The following is a 13,582-nucleotide window of genomic DNA, read 5'->3' on the forward strand; positions in this document are numbered from 1 at the left end:
CTTAATTAAGACATACAAATTAATGTGGGTAAATTGTTAATGTTATTAGTCTCACTAATATTTCATTAGCCTATTAAAAAGAACGGAGCGAGTCGTTACAATGTTTATGTTAAATAGTTTTGATTTTCAAATAAGTGTATTTATTTTAACATAATTGAATTATTTAAGTAGTGGGGAAATAAGACTTGGCAATTTGTGATGCATTAAGAATAAATAGTAACAAAAAAAAAACATATATCAAAACGATTCCAATGATACATACAACCAAGTAATTCGCACGTTGTAATTCATGCACAATAGCTTCCAAAAAAAACACAATAACAATTGTAATTTACATAAACGATTGTACTTTTTCTAATAGTTCGGTTTTTCTCTTATTATAGTCCGACTTCGCAATCCACCAAGCTATTTGACATCTTTCTTTATTGGAGTTGAACTACAAAACAAACGGAAGAAAAATATAATTAATAAAGTGTAGTGTATTAAAAAAAATGAATTCTCAATGACTATTATAAATATTACCTGAAAAGTACTTGAATCAGACAGTATTATAAAACACAAATATTTTATTCTTTATTTTGCACGAATTGCACGTAAGTTGGCTCTAAAAAAACAGATTATATATTTTTTTGGGATTTAATAATAGAATTGAAGATTAATATTTTTAAATTCGGTGAAATATTCGAATTTTTTTATCCAACTCGTACAAAATACGATATATTTTTTATTTTTTAAAAAAAAAATCACATTTAATCATATGTTTGTGAAATGTGGATGACAATATTCGTAATCGAGAAGACAATTTGATGAATAATTGATCCAATTTATCAATATTAGGGATCAAATTGCTCTTGGCCACCAACGTTAAGGGTAAAATTACACCATTTTAAATGTTACTGTTATTTTTGCACATTATCTCATTTTTTTACTATACATGCATCACAAGATTCACAATTAGAGAAAAGACTTCATTAATAATGTTTGAAATTATCGAACATTCTCTATATATATCTCTCCCGCGATAGGGCTCCAATGGCGATTCCAGCCTCCAGCCCCCTCCGGCCTCCGATCACCGTTCCTCCCGACTTAAATTGCAAACGTCCGTCTGGGGATTCTGATGCCCCGCGCCGTTCCTGGAAGGATATCGCAGAGGCTAAAATCTTCGCCTCTCCCCCTCGCCCTCGCACCGACCTCCGAGCCGCCGGACTCCTAACCATTGATACGCTAGCTTCTAACCCTCTATGCCCATGGGTATCTATGGATCCTGAATTGAAGAAGAGGCTCAGTAAGCCCTGGGAAAAGGCGTTGGTAATTAAGCTGTTGGGTATGAACCTGGGCTATGTTGCCCTCCAGAAGAGAACTGCGGAGCTGTGGAACCCGATTGCTGGTTTTAGTATGATGGACCTTGGGAAAGGGTTCCATATTGTACAATTTGACAACGAGATGGATCGCGACCATGTAATCAACGATAGACCCTAGCTTGTTTAGGGACACTACCTAACAGTCAGAATGTGGGATGCCGATTTTAATCTAGCTGCAGCATGTGTAGAAAAATCACTAGTACGGGTAAGGTTCCCCAATTACCCCTTCTATATTATGATGTTGATGTGCTTCTGGGACTCGTAGAATTTATTGGGAAACCAGTCATGGTCGATGAGAACACAGCTCAAAAGGCAAGAGGACGCTTTGCCCGCGTCTGTGTCGAAGTAAACCTTTAACAACCCCTCATTGCGCAGTTCAAACTGGAAGGAGATGTACAGAGGGTAGAATATGAGGGTCTGCACATAGCTTGCACAAACTGTGGTAGATATGGACACCTGAAAACGGAATGCATCTGGCCAAGTGCAATACCACCAAAGGAGCAAACAGCGACGAATGATATGGTCATTGAACATGAGGATAATACAAGGACGGAGGAGAGCCTTGCTACTAACCAGAAAGCACTGAAGAACTCAGAAACAGACGATTTACACATTCCTATAAAGGAGTCCTGGATGATAGTACCAAAGAGAAAGTTCACACCTAGGGGCCGGGATAGTAGAGGAAATAATAAGGGCATGGAGAATCAACAAGCCCCAAACCCTTTTGAATCGCCAGGTAAAAATATATTTCCAATGACTAATACTTTTGAGGGTTTTGGTTGCCAAACTGAACAGGGAGATAGAATCAGAACTACAAAACCAAGGAAACCAACAATGGGGGAATGTGAATGCAAGTGCCGAGGGGTCTACAAGCATGAGTCCGGGCCTGAATGTTTTCTGCGATTCCAATCCGTTTACGAGTTTGGATACAGGGAATCAGGAGATACTGATGGAGGAGGAGCTCGAGACTGACCTGAACCGATGGGAAGAAAATAGCATGAGTAACAATAGGGGAAACGAGTTAGAACTGAACCAGAAACGTGGCTCGCTCTACAGCCAATTGATATGAATAAACCGAGATTTGAGATTGTGATAGCTCCCATTTGTATAGGGTTTTTAGGCCCCTTTTAGCTTCCTTTTGCTTTATTTCCTTTCAGTTTTATTATTGTTTTGTTATCTTTTAGTTAGAATTAGTAATTTCTCTTATTTTTGGCATTTTCTGTGTTTTCAGGTGTTTTTGGGCCTATTTGAGCATTTCCGAACCAGACCCAAGCCTATTGGAGCATTTTCGGATTCTTCAGGGACCATCAGAGCACTTTTGGGATTCATCAGGGACCATTAGAGCACTTTTCGGAAGCCCAGGGACCTAAACAGATAAAAGCCGGAGCCACAGTTCCTTGAATAGGACCTGTCTCGGCGAGACATCACTTGTCTCGTCGAGACAGGCCCTCGTCTCGTCGAGACATGCCTTGTCTCGACGAGACGAGGCGGGGAAAGGCGCACCAGCGCCTTCTCCCTTGCTGGAATGCGCGGATTTGGGCCTGAAGCCCACCAAAAACACTTTGTAATTTTCCTTTTTTACCCTTGAGGCATTAGGGTTTCCTTCCTAACTCTATAAATAGGGAGCTAATCCTAATCTTTCAAGGGGGGCATTAGCCATTGAATAAATCAGAGAGCCGCTAGGGCTTTCTCTCCTCCATTATGTAGATTTTTAGGTTTTAGATTAGATTTCCTGCTTTCTAGGTTAGGTTTATTTTCTGTTTTGTCTTTTCTTTCAAGAACGATTGATGGGAGAAGCTCTTCATCTTCTATTTTTATAATCGAATCAGACAAAGCGGGTTTCAGATTTCTATCTCTCTCTTTTATCTTTTGCTTTTATAATTTATTGTGGATGTTTTCCGTTATTCTTGATTTCCTCCTATTGTGATTAGTTTGTCTATGAACTGATCTCCATCCAATTTGGGATGGGGATGAAATTGATTGTATGAATATGTATGATTAGGGATCTAGGACCTTTGATTGATCAATTTATGCATGCTTAATGCCTAGATATTGTTAGGAACAGGATTTATGCTAGAATGAACATTGATAATGATCAACTAGCCTGTTTATGTATATAATGTGCCTAATACCTGTTACCCTGACATTAAATAGGATTATAGATAGATGAGAACCTGACCACGGAATCGTCTATACCGAACTTGTGTAAATCTGACTTCGCTAGAGACCACTAGGAATGAGGCTTTGTGGCTGGGCTACGGCTTTAGCCTTAATTGTCAATAAACCTAATGCTTTGCATGACCTAGGGTATATGCCTAATCAAGCCGTCACCCGAATGCATGTGAATAGGAAGGACAATACTGATCATATTAGTCTTTCACTTAGCGCAATTACCTTCAATCATTGGTAAAACACAAATCTGAACTCCCTAAACCCATACATAGGATTTAATCAAAGGATTCCTCAGCCTAGGTTGTGTCATCCATGAATTCACCTTCTACCCTATCAATTGTTCACTTTATTTTGTTATGTTTATTGCTTTTAATTCAATTAGTTAGTTTTTCAAAAACCCAACATTTATCCAACCCTCTAAACAATTAGATCATTCTAGGTAGATTTGCTAGTTATAACGAATAGTCCTTGTGGTTCGATCTCGTGCTTAGCACTTTATTACTTGTTGCGATAGGATACACTTGTCCTATTAACTGCTATATACTTTACGAGCATCAGATTGGTCAGCGAAGAGATGACAAATTGAGTCAACTACTGCGTGACCGTGCGAAGCAAAAGGGAGGGGGAGCAGGGGGCGAAAGTGCCCAAAAGCTATCCTAACCTTAGTCTGTGAAGAGGTAGTGATGTTTTGTACAAATTTCCTTTTGCTTATGAAGATTTTATCTTGGAATTGTTTTGGTGCTGGTAGCACCACCTTTCAAAGAGCTCTCCGTCATCTTGTGAATATCCACAAACCTTCCATCCTTTGTCTGGTTGAAACCAGAATTCCTAGTTCTCGTGCCAAAGACATTGCCAGGCAAGTGCTGCTGCCTAACTACACGATCGTTGAAGTTGAAGGCTTCAGTGGTGGAATTTGGTTATTCTTAGATGAGAGTGAGTTGGAGATTGAGGTTAAATACCAGGATCCACAATTCATTCATTGTCTAGTTACTATGAAGCAAGGTATGTTCTAGAATTCGCCTTTTCTTCTCACCGATGTCTATGTCCGCCCCCAGATGAGGTACAAAAGACTTTTTCGAAAGCATGAGAGAATTGAAGAGAAATGTTGACTACCCATTGCTGTTGTGTGGTGATTTCAATTGCATCAGCTCTCAGGTGGAAAAGCAAGGAGGGTCAGTAGGGGCTATTGACAGAAGTGCTCCATTCGCAAACTTGATTGCTGAGCTAGGATTGGTGGACCTGGGCTTTGTTAGACCTCACTTCACTTGGTTCCGGGGAGTTACACTGAGAACTCGCATTGCCTGTAGACTTGATAGGGGTCTTTGTTCTATTGATTGGAGACGCAGATTCCCTGATGCCATTGTTCGTCATCTCCAAAGAAACCAATCTGACCATGCGCCTATTCTAGTGGAACTGAGTCAGAACAGTAGTAGACCACATGCCCCGTTTCGGTTCCTGAACGCCTGGCTTGAAGAGTCGGAATTTAAAGAACTAATTAATACTTCGTGGAAGCAAGAGGAAAAGTTTAGCGACCAGGTTCAGAACTTAACTAATCAGATTAGTAACTGGAACTGCCACTCGTTTGGAAATATCTTCAGACGTAAAAACCGGGTGTATGCAAGACTCGCAGGGGTTCAGAGAGCACTGTCAGGGAACTGTACACAGGGACTGATTAGGCTGGAAAGAAGGCTTCTGGATGAGCATAATGATATTCTGAAACAAGAGGAATGTTACTGGGCTCAAAAATCTAGAATCCATTGGTTACGCGAAGGGGATAGAAACACCGCCTTTTTCCACACGACAACCATCATTCAAAGAAGACGGAATAAGATTAACGGTCTTCGCAATTCGAAAGGGAACTAGATTTGGGATAGTGGGATGCTGAAAAACATGGCAATGGAGTTTTTTTAACAAGCTGTATACGGAGGATTGTCTGTTGAGAGTTCACCTCGATGCTAGACATGCTTTTCCTTTGTTCACTGATCATGACCGCGCCTCCCTGGCCAAGCCTTTCTACACCGAGGAGGTTCACTCGGCGCTCCTCGCCATGGCCCCTGGAAGGCTCCTGGCCCAGACAGTATACAAGTAGGATTCTATCAGAGGTTCTGGAGCACTATCGAACCAGACACGAGCAGCCACATTCTGAAAGCGCTTAATGAGGGGGTTTTGGAGGAAGAAACCAACCAGACCAACATCACTCTGATTCCAAAGACAAGTGCCCCCGAGGACCTCTCCCAATTCAAACCTATCAGTTTGTGTAATGTTTCATATAAGCTGATCACAAAATGCATTGTTAACCGGTTGAAGCCGCTCTTATCCAGCGTGGCGAGTCCGATGCAAAGCAGCTTTGACCTGGTCGACAGATATCTGACAACATTATCCTAATCCAAGAGATAGTGCACTCGTTGAAATACAAGAAAGGGAGAAGGGGGGCTATGGTAATCAAGCTTGACCTCGAGAAAGCGTATGATCATCTCAAATGGGGGCTTTATTGAAGATACTCTGAGAAGCTTAAACTTACCAACAGGTATGATCGAGATCATTATGAAATGTGTTTCCTCCTCGTATATGAGGGTTATGTGGCATGGCAAGCAATATGAGGGGTTCAAACCTTCCCAGGGAATCAGGCAAGGCGACCCTATCTCGCCCTATTTATTTGTGCTTTGTCTTGAGCGCCTGAGCCACCTAATCCTGGATGCAGTGGCCGATAAGGCATAGAAACCAATAGCTTTGTCCAAAGATGGCCCTCCGATCTTTCACTGTTTCTTTGCTGATGACATTGTTTTTGTTGCGGAGGCATTCAGAGAACAGGCCCGAGTAATTAAATCAATTCTGAACTATTTCTGCGATTGCTCGGGGCAGCGGGTTAGTCTAAGTAAATCAAGCATGTTCTTTTCTACAAATACTCTGGATCAGGACCAGTTGGATGTGGTTGAGGGACTAGGAATTAAAAAAACAAGCTCCCTCGGTAAGTATCTTGGTGTGTCTGTTATTCATGAAAAAGTAACAGTTGATAGCTGTAAACCTGTGGTTGAAAGAGTTAAAGAGAGATTGTCGGGATGGAGAGAAAAAACTCTCTCATTGGCGGGCAGAATTACCCTTGTCAAATCGGTCCTAAATGTTATGCCGACCTATACAATGAAAACAAGCCTCCTCCTTGTGAAAACTTATAATGCATTGGATGCTATAAGCAGGAGATTGCTGTGGGGAAGCAACGATGGAAGCAAGAAGATAAGTCTAGTTAACAGGGAACAAGTCTGTTAGAAGCGGGAGAATGGGGGCTTAGGCATTCGCCAAACGAGGAAGTACAATATAGCGCTGTTAGCGAAACTGAACTGGAAGATGCTCACGATGTTGAAACACCTTTCCACATAATTTTGATTTGACAAAATTGTTTAAGTATAATTGAAATACATATTCTAAAACACACTAAGTTTAAATGCTTTGATTTATTCTACTAATGTGTTTGTTCAATGTTGAGTTAAAATTGTTTATAAGACACAAGAATTAAAAGGCCCAAGCCCAATACGGAAGTCAAGGCCCAAGTCAAACAACTCAGTACAACTCGGCCCGCGTTTGTTAAAACGTTGTCGCTTTGGACAAAACGCAACTCAGCAAGAGAAGGATCTAAAAGACCTTCGGGAACAACTTCAAGATGAAGCTGCTGAGTAGTCTCGACAAAGTGTACAAGGCAGCAGCTGGCTAATGAAAACTTCCAGACAAAGTATTTCTACTTTGGGTAAAGTTCAGACGACACAGTATGCTGTCTAGTTGACTTTACCATAAAAGGAGAGACAGTCTGCTGAGCTGACTGAGGACAGAAGATACACAAATCTGATTGGCCGAGAGCTCTGAGCAAGTCAGGATGAAAACGACAGGAAGCTGTTTCCCTCCAACGGTTATTTCGAAATTCGAAATGACCGATGCCCAGACGTCTCTATAAATAGGGCCATCAGAAGCTTCATTCAACACAGAACTTGATCAAGCCATTACGCTGACCAAATTTTTACACAAGTTCTGCAAGCAAGAAGCAAAGCAAATCTTACACTACAATTCATACATTTGTGTAAAAGTCTAGAGTGATTATTTCAATCGTCTAAAGTGTCTTAGCAAATCATTGTATAGGACAAAACACTTATCATTTCTAGAGATAGAAAGGAGAGGTTGAGTACTCGGTTATAGTACTCAGCAAGAGATTAGGATTGAGTAGAGGTATAGAGGAAGGTACTCTTGTCACACTCAGTTGCTAAGATTGTAAAAGGTTTGAGGCTCTACCTTTAAAGAGCTCAGTAGAGGATTCGAAATCTCGGAACGTGTTCCGGGGACAGGATGTAGGCTTAGAAGAAGCCGAACCTGGATAAATCTGCAGAGTAAAGTATTTCTTACCTTTAACTCCTTATATATATTGCTTGCTTAAAATAACCAAAAACTGACCAAGTAAAGAGGTCAAGTTGAGTTGTGCGTGTTGAACATCTGAGCTCAGGAATAGACTCTAAGTGCTATCTCCTGACTCAAGCTAAGAAACTGACCTAGTCACCAGTTGACTAAGCCAGTATCTTGCTGTTTACTCAGCGCCGCTGTTAAAACCTTTTTCCTTAGAAAAAGAAGTCTGCCCTAATTGCGAAAAAAGTTTAAATAGTTCCTAACCCCCCCTTGGAACTATACTTGCAAGCTTATAAGGGACCAACACACGACACGTACTTTTTTTACTCGAGTAGTAAAAGAGAAGTATGCGAAAAGAAGGGGGGGAATGGATATGTTTAGGAGCATAAGGGGAAGTAGCCGTGTTTGGAAGGGATTGGTGGAGAGTGCAAAGATAATCCCGCGAGGGCTGGGCAGGCTTCTTCGAACAGGTAATGATGTCTTGTTTTAGAGGGGAGGAATTGATATCTTCAGGAGCATAAGGGGAAGTAGTCGTGTTTGGAAGGGATTGGTGGAGAGTGCAAAGATAATCCCGCGAGGGCTGGGCAGGCTTCTTCGAACAGGTAATGATGTCTTGTTCTAGACTGAAGTTTGGATGGGGGACTTGGCCCTTACAGAAGCTGCAATGGGCCAGATACTGGACAACGAAATGAATTGCAAAGTGAGTGATGTTGAAACACCTTTCCACATGATTTTGATTTGACAAAATTATTTATGTGAATGATAAAAATATTCTAACATATTAAATTTAAATGCTTTGATTTATTCACACTAATGTGTTTGTTCAATGTTGAGTTAATTGATTTATAAGACATTAAGATAAAAAGCCTAAAGGCCCATAAGAGGAAGTCAAGCCCAAGTCAACAGATTAAGACCTCACGGCCCAGGAAGACAAAACGCAGTCGTATCAAGTAAAACACCAGCTCAGCTTGGAGAAGAATCGAGAAGCCTTCGACCAAATAGCTTCAAGATGAAGCTGCTGAGTTAAGCGACAAGGTAGTCAGGTCAGCGGCAGAACAAAATCAACTTAGAGACAAAGTATTTCTACTTTGGGTAAAGCTCAGAAGACGTAGTAAGCTGTCTGGAAGACTTTACTATAAATGTCGAAATATTCTGTTCATCTGACGAAAAGCTGCTGGGCACTGCCGTAGACAGAAGATGCAAGAATCTCATTGGCCAACGACACTGAGCACGTCCTGAGTGAAAGCGACAGGAAGCCGTTTGACTCCAACGGTTATTTCGAAATTCGAAATCACCGGTGCTTGAAGTGTCACTATAAATAGGCCTCTCAAATGCTTCATTCAATGCAGATCTTCAATTAGTCGAAACGCTGACCAAATTCATACTTGAAGTTCTGTGAGAATAGCTAAGCAAATCTTACACCAATTCCAATCATTGTGTAAAAGTCTAGAGTGATTTTATTCATCTAAAGTGTCTTAGCAATTGTTGTTTAGGGCAAACACTTATCATTTCTAGAAGTATAGAAAGGAGAAGCTGAGTACTCGGTTATAGTACTCAGCGGTAGTGATAGGAGTGAGTAGAGGAATAGAGAAAGGTACTCCTGTATACTCAGCTTCTATTGTAAAAGGTTTTGTGCCCTACCTTTAAAGAGCTCAGTAGAGGATTCAAAAAGCTCGGAACGCGTTCCGGGGACTGGACGTAGGCGGAGAGGCCGAACCAGGATATGTCTGCTGAGTAACATATTTCTAATCCTTAAACTTCTTTATATATTGCTTGCTATAAAACTGACTAAGTAACGAACTCACGCTTTGTTGAGTGCACTAAGAAGTTGAGTTCAGGAATAGACTCAAGTGCTATCTCCTGACTCAAGGAAAGAAACAGACTTAGTCACCAGTTGACTAAGCTTGTGTCTTAAAACTACTTAGTGCCGCTGTGTAAACCTTTTCTCAAAGAAAAGAAGTCAGCCTTAACGGACAAAATTTTAAATAGTTCCTAACCCCCCCCCCCTTGAAACTAACCTTATCACGTTATACGGGACCAACAAGTGGTATCAGAGCTTGAAAGCTCACTGAGCAAGATATAACTATCTTGAGCTGATCCCCACAATGGCTGAGAATAGCACTCGTTTCCTCCCAGGAAATCTGACAGCTCAGCTATGTGATAATGGGAGAAAAGTTATATTTGATGACACTGGATGTAAAATACTCAAGGGAAAAACAAATGAATTGATTTTAACTGCCCCTCGTATTGATAATATCTTTATGCTGAATTTGGAAAAGAAATTTTCAAAAAATGTATGCTTAGTGTCAAAGGAAGAAAATTCCTGGCTATGGCATAGGAGACTTGGTCATGTAAGCATGGACCTCCTGGCCAAATTAGCAAGAAAGCAATTAGTTGAGGGACTGCCAAAACTTAAGTTCGAAAAAGATCAATTGTGCAATGCTTGTCAGCAAGGAAAACAAACTAAAAAATCTTTTCATAGCAAAAACATCGTCTCAACTAAGCGTCCATTAGAGTTGCTACACTTGGATCTCTTCGGACCAGTCCAGCCGCTGAGCTTGGGTGGTAGAAGATTTTCTTTGGTCATTGTAGATGACTTTTCTCGGTACACTTGGATCATCTTGCTGAGTAGCAAGGATGAAACCTTTGAGACGTTTTCAACATTAGTAAGAAAACTTGAAAACGATAAAGACAAAAAATTAGCTCACATCCGAAGTGATAATGGTGGAGAATTCAAAAATCAACAGTTTGTTGAATTTTGTGAAACCAACGGCATTGACCATAATTTTTCCGCTCCTAGAACGCCTCAACAGAATGGGGTAGTTGAGAGGAAAAACAGAACCCTGGTTGAAATATCCAGGACAATGTTGAGTGAGAATAGGCTTCCAAAGTACTTTTTGGGAGAAGCTGTCAACACAGCTTGCTACATACTTAATAGGGCTCTAGTCAGACCCATATTGAAGAAAACCCCCTACGAACTTTGGAAAGGACGAAAACCCAACATTGGATACTTTCGTGCCTTCGGCTGTAAATGTTTCATTTTAAATACTAAAGACAGCCTTGCTAAGTTTGATTCAAAAGCTGATGAAACTATCTTTTTAGGCTACTCAACAAACAGCAAAGCATATAGAGTTTTCAATAAACGAACTCAGGTCTTAGAAGAGTCAGTACACGTTGAGTTCGATGAAACTAGCCCTGCAGGAAAAGACAAGCAGCTGTCTGAGGATGAGCCATACTCAGCACCTGCTGACCAAGATACAGCCGCTGAGTCACTACCTCAAGGGCTGACCAAAGGTAAAAGCGAAACTCAAATTGTTTTCACTGACCAATCTATACCTGCAGAGATTGTTGAAACACAACCAGCTCAAGACATCACTCTACCAAAAGAGATCAGAATACCAAGAGGACACTCAGAGAGTGCCATTCTTGATGCTGCTGAAAACACCCTGATGACCATAAATCAACTCAGGAGATACCTCAGCAACGTAGCATTCGTCTCAGTTTAGGAACCAAAGAACTTCTCTGAAGCTGAGCACGATGAGTTCTGGATGAGTGCAATGCAAGAAGAACTTGACCAGTTCAGAAGAAATGAAGTATGGGACTTAGTGCCAAACCCAAGAAGCCAGAAGACCAAAGGAACAAGATGGGTCTTCCGCGACAAGCTGGATGAACAAGGGAACATAGTCAGGAACAAAGCAAGACTTGTAGCTCAGGGCTATAGTCAGCAAGAAGGTATTGACTACGGTGAGACCTTCACCCCAGTGGCAAGGCTAGAGGCTATAAGAATTTTATGTGCATATGCAAGTTATATGAACTTTAAATTATTTCAAATGGATGTTAAGAGTGCATTCCTTAATGGAGTTATAAACGAGGAAGTCTATGTTAATCAGCCTCCAGGGTTTGAGGATCCCAAGTTCCCAAACCACGTTTATAAGCTCAAAAAGGCTCTGTATGGTCTCAAGCAAGCACCACGTGCTTGGTATGAAAGGCTGACCAGTTTCCTGCTGACTAGAAATTATGTTAGAGGTAAAGCTGATACAACCTTATTCATTAAGAGGAAGGGTAAAGATACCCTACTAGCTCAGATCTATATTGATGACATTATTTTTGGTGCCACTAATGAGTCCATGTGCAAGGAATTTGATAAGCAGATGCAGACTGAGTTTGAAATGTCAATGATGGGAGAACTCAACTTCTTCCTTGGACTTCAAATCAAACAAGGGAAAAATGGCATCTTCATCAGTCAAACCAAGTATGCTAAGGAAATATTGAAGAAGTATGAACTTGAGAACTGTAAGTCAATATCTACCCCAATAGGCACTGACACTGTCCTCTGCGCTGACGAAAATGGTAAGTCAGTAGATAGCAAATTGTACCGAGGTATAATTGGCTCTCTACTCTACTTAACTGCTAGTAGGCCGGACATTCAGTTCTCAATATGTTATTGTGCTAGATATCAATCTAACCCTAAGGAATCTCATTACATTGCTGTAAAAAGAATCCTTAGATATTTGCAAGGCTCGGTGAATGCAGGTTTATGGTATCCCAATACTTATGATTTCACACTCAATGGATACACTGACGCTGACTACGAACGAGACAAGCTTGAACGAAAAAGCACCTCAGGAGGATGTCATTTCTTTGGAAGCTGTCTTGTGTCTTGGTTCAGTAAGAAGCAGTCGTCAGTAGCCCTGTCAACCACTGAAGCTGATTACATTGCTGCTGGAAGCTGTGTTGCTCAAGTCCTCTGGATTAAGCAACAACTAAAAGATTATGGCGTTCAGACTAAAACAATTGAAGTCAAATGTGACAACCATTGACCTATCAAAGAACCCAATCCAGCACAGCAGGATGAAGCACGTCAGCATAAGACATCACTTCATCAGAGATCATGTACTCAAGGGAGAGATCAAGCTGACCTATGTCCCAACGGATGAGCAGCTTGCTGATATCTTCACAAAGCCACTGGCTCGTGAGCAATTTAACATACTAAGGGAAGCCATCGGTATGTTTAATCCTCTTCAATAAAATTCTGTGTTTAAATTAAACGTTGAGTGATTATCTTAAGCTGAGTTACTAAGCACACGAATAATTCCTTTGCGTAAAACTGACTACTCAGAACATTAAACGTTTAGAATTCTTAACACTGAGTAAAAGATTCGTTGCACAATTAACGCTAAACACGCGCATTAAATAGCCACCTAGGATGACGTATGCGTAATAATTACAAAATACCTGCACCGATTGTGTCATAAATGCCAGAATCATTGTCGGTTGAGTATCTCGAGGTCAAACCGCCACCTCAATGCTTCAGATCAACTCGACACCTCTATAAATAGTGGACGAATTCCCACTTGTACCTCTTTACGCTTAGAAATTTCTAGTATTCAAATCCTCTCTTTTCTAAAATTCCCAAACCTCTCAAATTTCTCTGAAAATCATGTCGGATTCTCAGAATCTCTCCGGAGGTGGTTACAACGACAACCACTCCGATGAAAATCCATCATACCAAACTGAGCAACAACACGAGGATACCTCAACTAAATCTCAGCAAGAAGGTCAACATGACCATTCTAAGGTCACAACACCTAGCAAGAAACCCCACGCTGACCAAGCCACCTCCTCAATAGGGAAACTGAAGCAGGATAAGGGAAAGAAATCGATGG

The 13,582-nt window shown here is 41.0% G+C and overlaps 1 long non-coding RNA gene across 1 annotated transcript in view; it reads right to left on the minus strand.

Moving 5' to 3' along the window:
• Positions 1–244: 244 nt before the first annotated feature.
• The window catches only part of LOC136230909 (uncharacterized), a 31,290-nt gene continuing 17,952 nt past the window's right edge, over positions 245–13,582 (minus strand). The window contains exon 3 of the long non-coding RNA XR_010689588.1: positions 245–436. This is a non-coding gene — a long non-coding RNA (uncharacterized lncRNA). The remainder of the gene's footprint in view (positions 437–13,582) is intronic.

This window comes from Euphorbia lathyris, chromosome 5 (assembly GCF_963576675.1).
Source record: "Euphorbia lathyris chromosome 5, ddEupLath1.1, whole genome shotgun sequence".
Lineage (NCBI taxonomy): Eukaryota > Viridiplantae > Streptophyta > Magnoliopsida > Malpighiales > Euphorbiaceae > Euphorbia > Euphorbia lathyris.